At 42.2% G+C, this 14595-nt stretch overlaps 1 long non-coding RNA gene across 1 annotated transcript; it reads right to left on the bottom strand.

The window, feature by feature from the left end:
- Positions 1-3631: 3631 nt before the first annotated feature.
- LOC128334552 (uncharacterized) lies at positions 3632-13269 on the bottom strand. The gene is made up of 3 exons (XR_008311316.1): positions 13177-13269; positions 7020-7109; positions 3632-4945 (listed from the first exon to the last, which is right to left on the bottom strand). It is a non-coding gene; the product is annotated as an uncharacterized LOC128334552 (long non-coding RNA).
- Between the last annotated feature and the right edge of the window lie 1326 nt (positions 13270-14595).

Below are 14595 nucleotides of genomic sequence, written 5' to 3'. Positions count from 1 at the left end.
GTAGCTGCCTCACATTTTTTCTTCAAACAGCAGTAGTTACTCCCATATTATCTTGAACAGTGAAGTATTTCCCTACTGTACTATTTCCAATATAAGTTCAGTAGAAATTAAATTTTAAAAAAATAATAATAATAACATTTTATATCCCGCTCTTCCTCCAAGGAGCCCAGAGCAGTGTACTACATACTTAAGTTTCTCCTCACAACTACCCTGTGAAGTAAGTTATGCTGAGAGAGAAGTGACTGGCCCAGAGTCACCCATCAAACCACCCCTGCTGTCGTTGTGCAGAGTAGGGCAAAAGAGGAGGAAGTCTTGCCTCCGTCATGTCAATCAGTAGCACACCCCACTGCTCACACCTACAGCAGGGCTTGTCTGAAGAGGGAAACACCGAAAGCATGATGGTGGTTGCTTCCATGATTGCAAGACTGGAGAGATCCAGCCTCGCAATCGCAGAAGCGCCTGTGATTCACACTTAGGGCTCTTCCCACTTCAGACAAGCAATCAAGGAAGCACCCGCCATCATGGGTATGGCTCTTCTCTCCTCAGACAAGCCCTGCTGTAAGTGTACACGGCAGGGTGTGAGGGTGATTGACACAACTGAGGTGGGACTTCCTTCCCCTTTGCACTGCTGTACACAGTTACAGCAATGAGATTGTATAACATCTAAATCAAGCTATGGACACACACCCATGAAACTGAGTGGCAACAATAGGTGTAGAACAAGCAAAAGAACCTTCAATACACAGGCCAACATCCAAACTAAGAGTTGTATGAGGGGAAAATTTCCACTAACACATAAATGGGAGGGGTGACTTAGCCACACACCCCTTACTCTGCACTTCCACCTCCAGAACATACTTCTGAGGGTAACTCAATGCTACTCCACACAACTCTAATATGATTTAGCATAGTTCCCATTAAAATTGTGGACAAGATAAGATCTCTCTTAACAAATACACATGGGAAGAAAGCTGGTCTTGTGGTAGCAAGCATGAATTGTCTCCTTTGCTAATCAGGGTCCACCCTGGTTTGCATTTGAGTGGGAAACATGTGTGAGCACTATAAGATATTCTCCTCAGGGGATGGGGCTGCTCTGGGAAGATAACCTACATGCTTGCATGCAGAAGGTTTCAAGTTCCCTTCCTGGCATCTACAAGATAGGGCTGAGAGAGATTCCTGTCTGCAGCCTTGGAGAAGCTGCTGCCAGTCTGGGTAGACAATACTGAGCTTTATGGACCAATAGTCTGACTTGGTGTAAGGCAGCTTCCTATGTTACTAAATATGATTTGAAAATGTCTGTGACTCAAAAATGGTCATGTCTGAAGTTGCTCAAAACCAAATATGTCTCAGGTGAATGCATGAGTGTAAAGTGTTAGTTTTCACTGACCTGCATGACTAGTTCTGGGATGACTGAAGGCCATTTAGGATTCTGTATAAGAAACTCCCCCGCCCTTTTAGACATCTCCCCCTTAATCATCTTCTTTTTATTTCCCTGCCTTCCTTTTCTTAATTATCAAACAATAATTTCATTTAGATGGCCAAAGGAGATGGGAGAATATGCTTGACATTTTAAAAAATAAGAATATCAAGCCATGTTAATTAATATTCTATTACACAGCTTAGCAACATCAGGCTTTTATTGTACTGCATAATTAAGTGTGTGTAGAACTCCCCCAGAGAAATGTTGCTTGTCTTTTTCTAGCTCATAATTTCTTCAGAAACATGTCCTGTGCAGGTAGAGTGACATTTACCCCAAAATTACATTTTAGGTAAAATTCTGTGGTCCCAAATGTTGCCTATTTGGCCCACTACGTGCAAAATTCCAGCAAGGGGCTTAGACTCTGAACAGGGTATCCAGTGTTAATGAATGGATATCCACCATGGCTGATGCCATCTACAGCACAGTTGGACTAATAACCTGAAATAAAATTGCATCATGCCCCCAGGCAGAAAAGTGTGAAGATTTCACTAATCTTATTCAAATTCTTGTTGCTTCCCTCAAAATTCCTCAGATGCTTAGCCCTAGAAATTCCTCTTTAAGGTGATTTTCTTGTGGCAAGGCAAGTCTGATTTTGATTAGTAATCAGCAAACTACCCTTGGATCAGTTCAGGATGGGCCCACTCCTAAGAAGCTAATTTGGATTAAATTTGGGCCAGAAGCACAATGTCACAACCACAGATCCAGAACTGCACCAACCAGGGATGGGTGGGGGTGGGGACAGGGCAGGCAGTTCAGGGGATCAGACAGGGTGGGAAGTTCCTATAACCCAGATCTTGTGTGCCATGCACCATCAGGGCCCCGCACACCAGGAGAACCAGAGGAACAAAGGAACATAGGAAGCTGCCATATCAGATCATAGGTCCATCTAGCTCAATATTGTCTACACAGACTGGCAGTGGCTTCTCCAAGGTTGCAGGCAGGAATATCTCCCAGCCTTATCTTGGAGATGACAGGGAGGGAACTTTGAACCTTCTGCTCATCGCAGAGTGGCTCCATCCCCTAAGGGGAATATCTTACAGTGCTCACACATCAAGTTTCCCTTTCATATGCAACCAGGGTGGACCCTGCTTAGCTATGGGGACAAGTCATGCTTGCTACCACAAGACTTTTTTTGTATTCCAAGATTCTGGGAAATGCAGCTTGGAGCCCATAATGCTGCAGCAAGATCTTCATAACACAACAGCAGAAATCCTCTATCCATTGCCACTGTTTCTGGAAAGGCTTCATCAGGAGAAATGGCCATGGTAGCAGGAAGGCTGGGGCTGCGACCGGCCCTACTATGGCCCTACTATGGAGCAGATAAAGCAGGCTACTACAGGTTACAGATTGTGGGCTGATTCTTGGGGGCAGCAGAGGAGCCCTTGAGTATGGATTACCATGAATGGTCTGCAAAGGAAGGAAAGCAAAATGGCACCATGCTGCTTTTCCTCTTCTGTTCCCAGCAGAAAAGGAAGGAAAGGGAGGAAAATCAAAAGGAAGGAAGGAAGGAATTGGAAATGTGAGTGTAACCAAAAAAAGAGGAGAGTGGTCCACTTCAGGCAACAAAATATCTTTTTGGGTTTTTTGGTAAAGAAAAGCTGGTTCCCTCCAAAGTTTCCCTCACGATAGCTGGCGCTCGCCGACACTCGGCACTTTTATCTGGTAAAGTGAATGAATAGAGGTCTTGGGGCCGAAACGATCTCAACCTATTCTCAAACTTTAAATGGGTAAGAAGCCCAGCTCGCTGACGTGGAGCCGGGCGTGGAATGCGAGCCCGACCTAGTGGGCCACTTTTGGTAAGCAGAACTGGCACAGTGGGATGAACTGAATGCCGGGTTAAGGCGCCCGATGCCGACACTCATCAGAGCCCAGAAAAGATGTTGGTTGATAAAGACAGCAGGACGGTGGCCATGGAAGTTGGAATCCGCTAAGGAGCGTGTAACAACTCACCTGCCAAATCAACTAGCCCTGAAAATGGATGGTGCTGGAGCATCGGGCCCATACCTGGCTGTCACCAGTGGTGTGTGCCACGGGGGCTATGCCGCAACGAGTAGGAGGGCCGCCAAGGTGAGCCTTGAAGCCTAGAGCGTGGGTGCGGGTAGAGCCGCCGCGGGTGCAGATCTTGGTGGTAGTAGCAAATATTCAAACGAGAACTTTGAATTTGATTTTTATTAAATATTTTAAAAAGAGAGAACAGCAGAATGGTTACATCTCTGAGCTTCCAGCTTCTCATGTATAGAGTATAACAGAGTTTACACAAAACAAAATCTCTTCCATCCTAACACCTTTCTCCATTCTTTATCCGAATTGGAACAAGATCAGAAAATATGCGCATGAAGAAAAAGTACAAAGCTATCTATGATATTCATAAGAACACACGGTTACTTATCTGAATAAACCTGATTCCCACATATTTTGTATTCTAAACTAGTCACACATAAAGTAAGCATAATCATAAAGTAAATCTTCTATTAATCTTAATCCAAGAATATGTTCTGATACGAATTGTACTGCTGAAAAGAATACAAAATGATTCGAGCCGGATTTCATTGCTAAGGGGAATCTAGTTTGGGTTACAATTACAAAGCAAATCTATGTTATTCGTAAACTCGATTAGATATCTGAATAAATCTAGCTCTCACATATTTGTATTCAAGATTGGCCACAAGTAGCCCCATATAAAGTAAGCTTAATCATGCAGCAAATCTTCCGTTAATCTTAATTGAAGATATATCTTCTACAATGAATTATGTTGTTGAAAAAAAACACAAAATGATTCAAACCAGGTTTTGTTATTAGTGGGAGTCTAGCTTGGATTAAAATTAAAAAATTATTTAAAAGCAATAAAAATTAATCAGGAGAAAGAAAAAAGGCTAATAATAATAGAAAGAAGAAATACATAATCTAAACTGAACTGGGACTATCCCCCCTAATGTTATATACTAAATTTACTGTATCTTAACCTGTCTCCTCATAAACAGAGCTTTAACTTTTATGTATTCTTCTGATTGAACATGATCCAAAATTTTAAACTTCCTTTTGCAGTATATAATCTAAAAATCTAATGAGCTTGATCTTATATCTAGGTTTTCTAATTGGTCTTAGACAGAAATTTGTCAAATTTTGCTATCCTTGCAAAATCCTGGGCTTCCTCCAGCAATGTACCTAATAATCTTGGTCTTATATCGAGTATAATTGGTCTTAATCCAAGGTTTAATCAGATACTGTTAGAAAGGGAACTTGCATTTATACATTATTTTAAATCCAAAAACATATATTCACAATCTTCTGTAATCCAGAGAGGGTTCCTGCCAAAAAGATGCCACCCATCTTTGATTGTTTTTGCCAAGAATATCGTAGTAGTTAAAAACATTAACACTCGATGTGTCTTCACAATCTGTGGATCTGTTGTCCAGTTGATTCCATGTTCTGAGAGAGAGAAACTTTGAGTGAGAAGAGTTACTTCTGCAAAAAGGGAACAGAAGCTTGTGTCAAGGATTTCTGTAATATAAGAGAATTCTGCAGAGTCAACTCCTGAAAGCTGTAAATGGCCCTGCTACAGACCTTCGCCCATTTGACTAGTCTTCAAAACAATATTCTGAACTCGAACCAGTCTCCACTGGGTGTTCATGCAGCTGACAATCTGATTCTTGTATACTCTTCCTGAATTACAATTCCCCCTGGTTAGTCTTCTGGTATTGTTCACTTGATTTACCTTCATCTTGCTGAAAATACTGTTTGCAAAAAAATCCAGCTTCATGCCAATTTGAGAAAAAACTGCAGTAACTTCTGCAATAATAACTTCTTGAAATTTTAACATCTCATCATGTGGATTAGGTCCCACCCCTTCGAGTCCATTTGAGGGGTCTTTCCGCTTAGCTTTGAGAACATTACTAAAATTAACAGGTGTTGTATTTGTTGTTCAAGTATTTCTTACTGAAAAGTATTTCTTCATAAACAAACAAGTTTCAATGGGAAAACTATTTTCCCTAGGGATCTAATTAAGTAAAGCTTTCTTGCCCCTGCTAACTTAGCAAAGAGGTACCTTTTAACGCGGTGATTCTCTTTATTTAGCAGGGAGAGAGTAACTGGCCCCATACACCCCCAGCACAGTACCTCCAGTGACTGTTGCTGGTGTCTATCTTATGTTTCTTTTTAGATTGTGAGCCCTTTGGGAACAAGGATCCATCTCATTTATTTATTATTTCTCTGTGCAAACTGCCCTGAGCCATTTTTGGAAGGGCAGTATAGAAATAGTATTAATAATAATAATAATACTAGAGTCCCTATTTTAATGTAGTTAATAAGTTGCTCTTTAATTTATTGGGAATACCAATTTAGTCTATGTATGTACATATTTATTTATTTATCATATTTTTACACCGCCCAAAACTTACGTCTCTGGGCGGTTTACAAGAAGATTAAAAAGTAAACCATTAATTAAAAACAAAAGCAAATCAAAACAAAAATTTTAAAGCAAGAAATGTAAAACAATTTAAAATTTTTAAAACAATATTCTAAAAACAACATTCAAAACAATTAAAACAACATCAGTTAAAAGTGACGGATTATATGACCTTTATTTCTGAACAGATTTCCCTAAATTTAAAAGATACCAAAATAGCTATTATTACTTCAGGAATCTAAAGGTTGGAATCTATGTTAATAACAGTTATTTCATTATAAACACCAACAGCCAACAAAACAAATAAAAAAGAAAGTAAAATTCAGGCAATAAAATATCATGGCCTTGGGCTTGCTAAGCCCAAACTTCAGAGAACTTTGGGTTTGGCTTTTAAATTGCTCAGCATTTCCAAACTGGAGAAACATGTGTTCTAGTGATGTCTCAGATTCCAAACATTGGCAGCATTACTCATTGTGATGTATGCTTACCCTGAGTATTTTTTGTGCAAAGAACCACTCTCGTGCTTGTCGATTTGTTAAGGTCAATATACTCTCTGCTTGATTCTACTGAGGTAGCTACTCTTAATTTTGGCCTCCTAATTTTTCATACGCATTTCATTTCAAATATTGCCCTTGTTCTCCCCTCTTCCTGGAGCAGATTTTTCATCAATACCCTTAACTTCCAAATGACATCACTGTGAGGCGGCTGTTGCTGTTTGTGGGCTCTCTCCAATTCCTGTATACAACATGGCTCATAAAGCCTAATGAGAATAAGTTCATTAAATTAATCCCAATAATTAACAAACTTGCTGCCTGCTTTTCAGTTGTGTAATTGGTGACACAATCTTGGCACCCAGCTTCCACCTTAGAAGCAGGAAATGCATCCAAAAAGCCTCTTTAAGAGAAGAGGAGATTCATCTTCATTAGAATTTCATCGTCTAATTTACAATCCATTGCTGATATCTATTAGCAGGGCGACACTTCGCCAGTAAAAAAAAAATAAAAAAAGTTGACCAAAGAGAAGAGAGTTCATGGAAGCAATTTTTCATTCTACACAGCTGTCTCTAACATAGCTGTGATTTAGTGGGAATGCTTTGTCCTGGTTTTAACTGCTTTCATGTCTGATAATACTTACTTATGTATTATATTTTTCTCACACCTTTCCTTCAAGGAACTCAGGGCGACGTGCACATCTCTCTCCTCTTGTTTTATCCTCACAACAACCCTGTGAAGTAATTGAGATAGTGACTGAACCAAAGCCACTCACAGTGCATCATGGGTGGCTGGAAGGGTTGCACCAGAGTCTCCTCAGTTCTAGCCCCACACTTTTTTTAAAAAAAGAAATGGCACCCCTACTTGCCATCTAAAGGAGTTCAGCCAATCTTGAATGACATGGCAGACTTGTTGTATCACCTCATTTTGCTACATGTGTAAAGCCAGTCTTGGTCTTGACAGTCGATCATGAAAAATCACACAAGAAGTATTTGTCTATTATATACAGCATGCATCCAGTAGAACACTTGCCATCTGTTCCCTGCATTTGAGGGAGCCTGTACCCTAAAATAAACTCATACACAGCCATTCACACAAACCTATGAATAAGCACCTTATGCCTTCTGCATAGCTGCCTATGTATACACACATACAGAGGCTATTCTCATGGCCAACAGGGCAGATGAGTGGGAGAGAAGGCTAGGATGGACCAACCTTCCCTCCAGATGATGGTCAATTCTCCTTTCAGTGCACCACCACACGCCCACATAATCCACACTGGTCCTGGCAGCAGAGATCACTGGAGGCTGAGATGACGAGTCCCAGCCTCCAAGAATCCCAAAATGCACCATGCAACAGGTGGGATGCATTGGGGGATTTCCCTGGGAGTTGGGCACTCTTGCTGCCCAACTTTGCATATGCTCAAGCTGCAGGCACACAATCCTGGCACCGGGATTAAGGGGATGCTCGTACCCTTAACCCCTGTTGTTAAAAGTCAGGCTACCCACGAGGGCAGTGCCAGGATCGGGCTCTTTCCTATCTGTTTGGCCTGGCCATCCAGGGTTTTTAAACTGCAGTAAATGTTCAGCCTGGTTCTCCAGGGTTCTTAACTGTTTAAACGGTTTAACTGTTAATTGGTTTTATGTTGGTTTTATGTTGTCTTTATTGTCTTGATTTTAATTGTTACTCGATTTTAATTGTTTTTATTTTGATATAAACCGCCCTGAGCCATTTTTTGAAGGGCGGTATATAAATCAAATAAATAAATCAAATAATAATAATAATAATAATAATAATAATAATAATAATAATAAAGATCGCAGAGACTGATTAGAAACAAAGGCATGACAAGGTAGAAGGGACGATACCCTGGAACATCTGCAAAAAATACAAGCTACCTGTAGCCAAGGATTGGTGTGACCATAAAATTGAAAAGGTTGTAGAAAATAAAGATGCAGAAATATAATGGGACTTCCAACTATAAATAGACAAACATCTACAACACAATACACCAGATATAATTGTAGTCGAGAAGAAAGAAAAACAAGTCAAAATAATTGACATAGCAATACTTGGTGATAGCAGAATAGAAGAAAAAGAAATAGAAAAAATCACCAAATACAAAGATCTACAAATTGAAATTGGCAGAAGACCAAAATAATCCCAGTAGTAATTGGTGCCCTAGATGCAATTCCAAAACAACTTGAAGAGCACCTCAACACCATAGGGGCCACAGAAACCACCATCAGCCAATTACAAAAAGCAACTTTACTGGGAACAGCCAATATTTTGCGACGATATCTGTAATAATAACAACAACAATATTGATAATAAAATTCAGCCATCCCAGGTCCTTGGGAAGGACTCGCTGTCTGGATAAAACAAACCAGTCATAACACCTGTCTGACTGTGATAATGATAATGATCTAAAATACTACTACTAATAATAATAATATCCCAGCAGTGCACATGGACAGTCTTAGCCAAGGTATGGCTGATTGTGCACATAGCCTTACAATATAATATATGAATAGGGTACAACATTAGCTAAGTTCTTTTGTGTCAAACAAAGGGCTGGTTCAACCATGTGCCTGATGTGTCAGTGTAAGTACAGAAGCTGCATGGCTCCAGGTCAGGGCTCAAGCTTCATTGTTTTCCTCCACCACAGAGACTGGGCTCGTTCTCGTGACTATATGGGACTGGGCTGGAGGTGAAGCATGCTCCAACCTCGTGCCTCTCAGATGACCAGAGACTCCTTTGTGCTTTGCAGCATATGTGCCCACATGAACACTGTAGCAGGATTCTAAACTGCTGAAATTGGAAGCCGGGGCCTTCACATGTCCCCCAATGCACTGCAGGAGCAGCAGAGAGGCAGCCAGTAATTGACACTGACTCAACGACACAACTTTACAGACTTATTATTACAACATAATAAGATCATGCATATGATTGTTTCTGGGCCAGGGAGGGTGAGCTGGTGGGGAAGGCAGGATTGAACCTATCTTTCCCCCAGACAATCAGTTTTCTCCTCTTTGGTGTGCTGCGGCATGCCCACATGATCAACACTGCTCCTGGCAGCATGGTTAATTGGAGGCTGGAAAAATGAGTCTCGGTCTCAAGGTATCCCACAATGCACTGTGTGATGCATTGGGGAATCCCCCTGTGTGTGCTTGGGCTGAGTGCTAGCCCTCATGCCTCCATGCCCTCTAACCCGGGTTGCTCGAGTGAAAAGCCTCAATGTCTGAATAGTGCTACTGTCTCTTAAAGTACTGGCATTCTTTGTCTGCCTGACTATGTGTACACCATTTGGAAAACGACAGGGAACATATAAGAATCTAGAGAACTTTTCCCTAAACAACATGGGAGAGCTCAAAGAGAGAGGCAAAAACCTTTTCAATGCCTTCCTCAACCCAAGTTCATCATACAATGATGTATTGTTAAAAACAAAGAGAACACCATACATGACAACTGACTTCAGTTACAGTTGTCTCATACAAGGTAATTCATCAGTAGACATGTTGCACAAAGTGTTTCGAAAAAACCACAATCATTTTAACATAACTTTTCCTAGGCTACCCATAGATTTTATGGTTCATCAGGAATTTAAATCTGGGTGTTCCTCTAAATTTGACACTTTAAGGCTATTCCCACCATCAGGCGAAATCGGGCTAGGGGAGCCTAGCCCGATTTCACCTGATCGTGGGAACCACTGGGCTCACAGGCAAGCCCGGTGGCCTCGAGGCGGTTAGCCTGCCAAACCACCCCTCCCCTTAAACCTGGTTTGCAGAGCAAGCACTCTGCAAACATGGTTTTTCTGCTTGTGAGTTGCTGAGGCACAGCTCTGCGCCACGGCTACTCATGGGGAGACCCCAGACCGGGAGACTGAAAAGCAGCCTCCCAGCTTGGGGGTCTCTCCAGCATGCCCTCTGCGCTCGCGCAGGGCATGCTGGACTTTCCGGGGGCCACACAGCCCCTGAACTCCCCAGCCCCGGCCAACTCTGTGATGGAGCCAGCAGTTGTGTTGGGCAGCCACTGCGGCCAACCAGAGCAGACTGTCTGCTCGTCTGTGGGGAGAGCAGGCTAAGCCCAGTCTTCCTGCGACCCCCCTAGAGGCTCTTCTCACAGATCATGAGAAGAGCCTCACTGTCTACAGCACTCTATTATAGCTTCCCTGTCAACCTCCATACACCCCACAGCTCTTCAGTTTTCTAAATAAAGGGAATATGCTTAGGCTGCAATCCAAAAACCTGTTACGCCAAATTCCTCCTTAATGTATACTAATTGTACCCTTCTGTTTAGAGATGTACAAATCGATTCCAGCTTGAATAGATTTGAGCTCAAAATGGACCTTTTCAAGTGTTTCCAACTCAAAACAAAACACCCTTAAAATAAAGGGCCTTTTTCAAGCTGAAAATGAAACAGCCCCATTTTGACTCAAAACATTTCTAGTGTTTTGTGCACCATTTTGAAGCCTGTTTTTTTTCCAGGGAGAGCTGGTCAACCAATCGGGGTCAGTGGGTAGACCAGTCCTCTGAGGTGGGCTGATGAAGAGGGTAGACCAGGTCATGAAGTGGGTAGACCAGCTACTGCCCTGGACCAGGTAAACCAATCTTCTGATGTGGAGTGAAACACAAAGTAGAGGACTGGTCTACCCGCTGACTCCACTTGGTAGACCAGCTTTTCCCAGAAAAAAACAAGCCTCAAAATGACACTCTAAACACTAGGCATGTTTCAAGGTTGATTCTCATTCAGTCCATCCATCCATCCATCCATCCATCCATCCATCCATCCATCCGTCAACCAACCAAACAATGTTTATTACGGTCTCAGACCAGCACAAGATAAAAGGAGCATATAATAGTTGATATTAAAAGAAATTAAAAACAGATAAAATGTACAGGAAGTAGAGGAAGATCTTGGTATCCTCTGGGGTTCCCTCCCCTTTAGTGCCACAGATACCAAAACTGCAAATACCGGATCATCGGGGCTATGGAACCACAGAGGTTAGGTTCCTAATTTGCCAAGGGTGGGGGGAGAATGGGTCCAAAATTGGTTTTTTAAATTTAAAAAATGCAAAAAAAGGCCCCGAAACTAAAAATCGCCGCTGATGGTGGTGGGATTGTGATGGAGGCAGTGCATTTTACCTCTGAAAATTGCCACAGAGGTGGTGGCAACAGCAGGGATCTGACAGATCTATCGGGCACATTTTGTCTTGTTAAATTGCTGCAGAGGCAGACGAGCAACAGCGATCCTGGCGGAGGCAGAAGCAGGGACTCCTTCTTCCTCAAAGCCTCTCTTCTAACTGACTATGGGTACTGGTCTGGAGCCCATTTTGGCTTCATCTGGTTGAGTTCAGCAGAGATATTTGCAGGCTGTTTACTCATTCCTCTGCAGATGTTATCGTCAAGGTCACTTGCAGAAGGGGTTATTTTGCTTCTAGGTTTCCTTGCAAGAAGTTTTGCCATGGAGGCCTTGAAGACCTTTATAGTTCTTATGTTGTATGAGAGATGCCCTACTCCAATCTTGATGAGTTTGAGAGGGAGGGGGGAGTTGGAGAAGGTAAGCAGGATTCTGTTAGCCTTTGGGTAGCTGGGTAAGAATAGGATTGAGTCCAAGTCTATAGATCTTGGATGACCATTTAATAGCAGACTCAGGGAGTTTATTATGGCTTTGTGAGATGACCATCTCCCTATGTTGGTGTAACTCATCATGATCTGAAGCAGCACCTGGAAAGCTTGGAGTGCACACATTGATTTAGATGAATTGGGTGTTTTTGGCAGTCCAGCATGTGTTGTGTGTGTGGTTTTGGCAGAAGTCTTGATTGGGGTTGAAGAGGGAGCTGCCTGGATGCTGCTAGGTGTTGTGTTTGGAGGCTTAATTGTATGTTTGTATAGCACAAATGCATCAAAAGCATGCTTGAGCTTATCTACTTTTCTCAAAATTGTGTTTAAAAGTCCTAGGATTTGTATGACCATTTCTGCTGTTGGCACACATCCCCTAAATATATTGGGAGGGGTCCACAGGATAGCCGCAGGGGCATCTGGCTCTCTCAGTTCCCCTGTCTCTCTGCTCCAGGGGTTTCTTCTGGGCCAAAGATCTTAGCAAAGGAGAGGCCTGGTGTGATGCATTCTCACTTGTAGCAGACTCCTCAGGGGAAGAGGGAGGGTTCTTTTCAAGGATTTTGCAATTCATTTTGAGCACACAACAAAACACAACATCCATTTCATGCTAGTTTAAATAGTTTTTGGCAATGGCAGCTGGGGAGCACTGGGGCTGGAGAGCTGGATGAGGGCTCAGTTACAGAGGCATGAGCCTCCCCCTGTGCTTTCCTCCATGCCGGTGAGTATTTATGGGAGCAGAGAAGTAGAAGCATAAAAGCAGGGGCAAAAGCACAAATCAGAAACAGAGGGAAGGAGACAGCAGGGGCAAATGGAAGAAACAGGAGAGGCAGCAGAAACCAGAAATGGGGGAGGCAGAAGACAAAACATGTGAGAAAGCAGAAGCAGAAGGCAGGGGCAAAAGGCAGAAGGTGGGGGGAGAAGGCAGAAGGCAGAAAATGGGGGAGATGACAGAAAGCAGAGAGGGGGAGAAAGGAGAATACATGGGTAAAAGATTGAAAGCCGAGAGGAAGCAGGGCAGAAGGCCAAAGGGGGATAGCAGACAGTAGAAAAAGAAGGGCACAGAGAAAGGGGAAAGAGAGGCAGAAAGGAGAACTCAAGGGGGAGATAGCCAGGGTTTGCATCCTCCCCACCACCATTACCAAACAAAAGATACAAGCTAAAAGAGAAACTCAAACTTACAGGCAGGCAGCAAATTGACCACTCCAGAGAATTAAAAATGGTGGCAAAATACACTTCCTGGTGGCTTGAGAGGCTGCATTTTCTACCTTTAAAAAAAAAATCCCTGGAGTGGTTAATGGCAGGAGGAATTAGACTGGCTGAAACAGCTAGAGTAGCAGCTGTTACAGCCAATAAAGGAAAGTTATAGGCAAGGAGGAGGGACTGGAGGAAGCTATGTGGTTTGGAAGATTTGCTGCATGTCTGAAAGTTTGAGTTTCTCTGTTAGATTGTTTATTTTGGTTTGTTTGGTGGGAGAGGGCACAGCCTTTGGCTTGTGGTTTGGGCTGCAATTAAATGTTTAAAGGGAATTATCAATTAACAGAAGCTACAACCTCTAATGTGTTTACCCGTGCTTAAAATTCACTTGTCATCTCATTAATTCATGATTTCCCCCAGAGATTTCTCATCCTGTCTACATTCTTTAAAAACTAAAAAATCCAGTTTCTCATTTCCCCTAGAGGAGGCCTATAAGAATCTTTAGATTATTTCAGTGCCACAAAAAATTAAATTGATCCAGAATTACAGTTCAAATCTATATTTACCTTTTCTATTATTTGTGAGAAGTTTATCAATAGGCTGTTTTGTTCTTGACATATACCAATTTCTCCTCTCATTTTTCTCTCACTTCAGAAACTGACCATGTGTGAGAAGAAAGAGTATATATTTGATTTGATCACTTCTGGACGACTGGAGATTTCAGAGATGGAAAAATGACTCTGTTGGTGTTACAAACAATGTTAAAGTCAATGAGTAATAACGCTAATACTTGTAATGGCTGGTGAAGTGTGACGTCCATCTTTTCAGCACATATTTATAGAACCTAAGTGTCTGCCATCCACAACATAATTCTCCCTTGTTCATAACGATACAAAGTAACATTGTTTTACAGCACTCACTCTCCCCTCCATGTTTTTGCCAATGTCTAGGAATTCAAAATGACTCCTAGATCCATTCCATTCCATTCCATTCCATTTGTTTGTTTAGTTAGTATATTTTATATACCACCCTTCCAAAGATGAGGTCAAAAGCTGTAAAACTAAACCTGGCACAGCTCCAACTGTACCATTGAGCATGGAATGTGTTTTCTGATGCAGGATATGGGAAGGTTCTGTAATTGGCGCCCCCTCAGAGCTGATCCAACTACATAAGTTATCCCAACATGGCTTTGGGGTGGCATGTTTAGAAATCAGAGGCAGAGTCAATCTGAGAGTTGCAGCTCAGAATTATTGCCAAGGAATCTCCTGGGGCACAATTATGTTTGAGAAGAAAAACGTGTTGGGCTAGGCCCAGATTAAAGTGAAGTTGTGCCGTAAAGTCATTGTCGACTCATGGTGACCACAGAGCCATGTGGTTTTCTTTGGTAGAATATAAGAGGGGTTT

This window comes from Hemicordylus capensis, chromosome 9 (genome assembly GCF_027244095.1).
Source record: "Hemicordylus capensis ecotype Gifberg chromosome 9, rHemCap1.1.pri, whole genome shotgun sequence".
NCBI lineage: Eukaryota > Metazoa > Chordata > Lepidosauria > Squamata > Cordylidae > Hemicordylus > Hemicordylus capensis.
The sequence above is the reverse complement of the archived record's forward strand: the minus strand, read 5'-3'. Positions and strand labels throughout refer to the sequence as shown.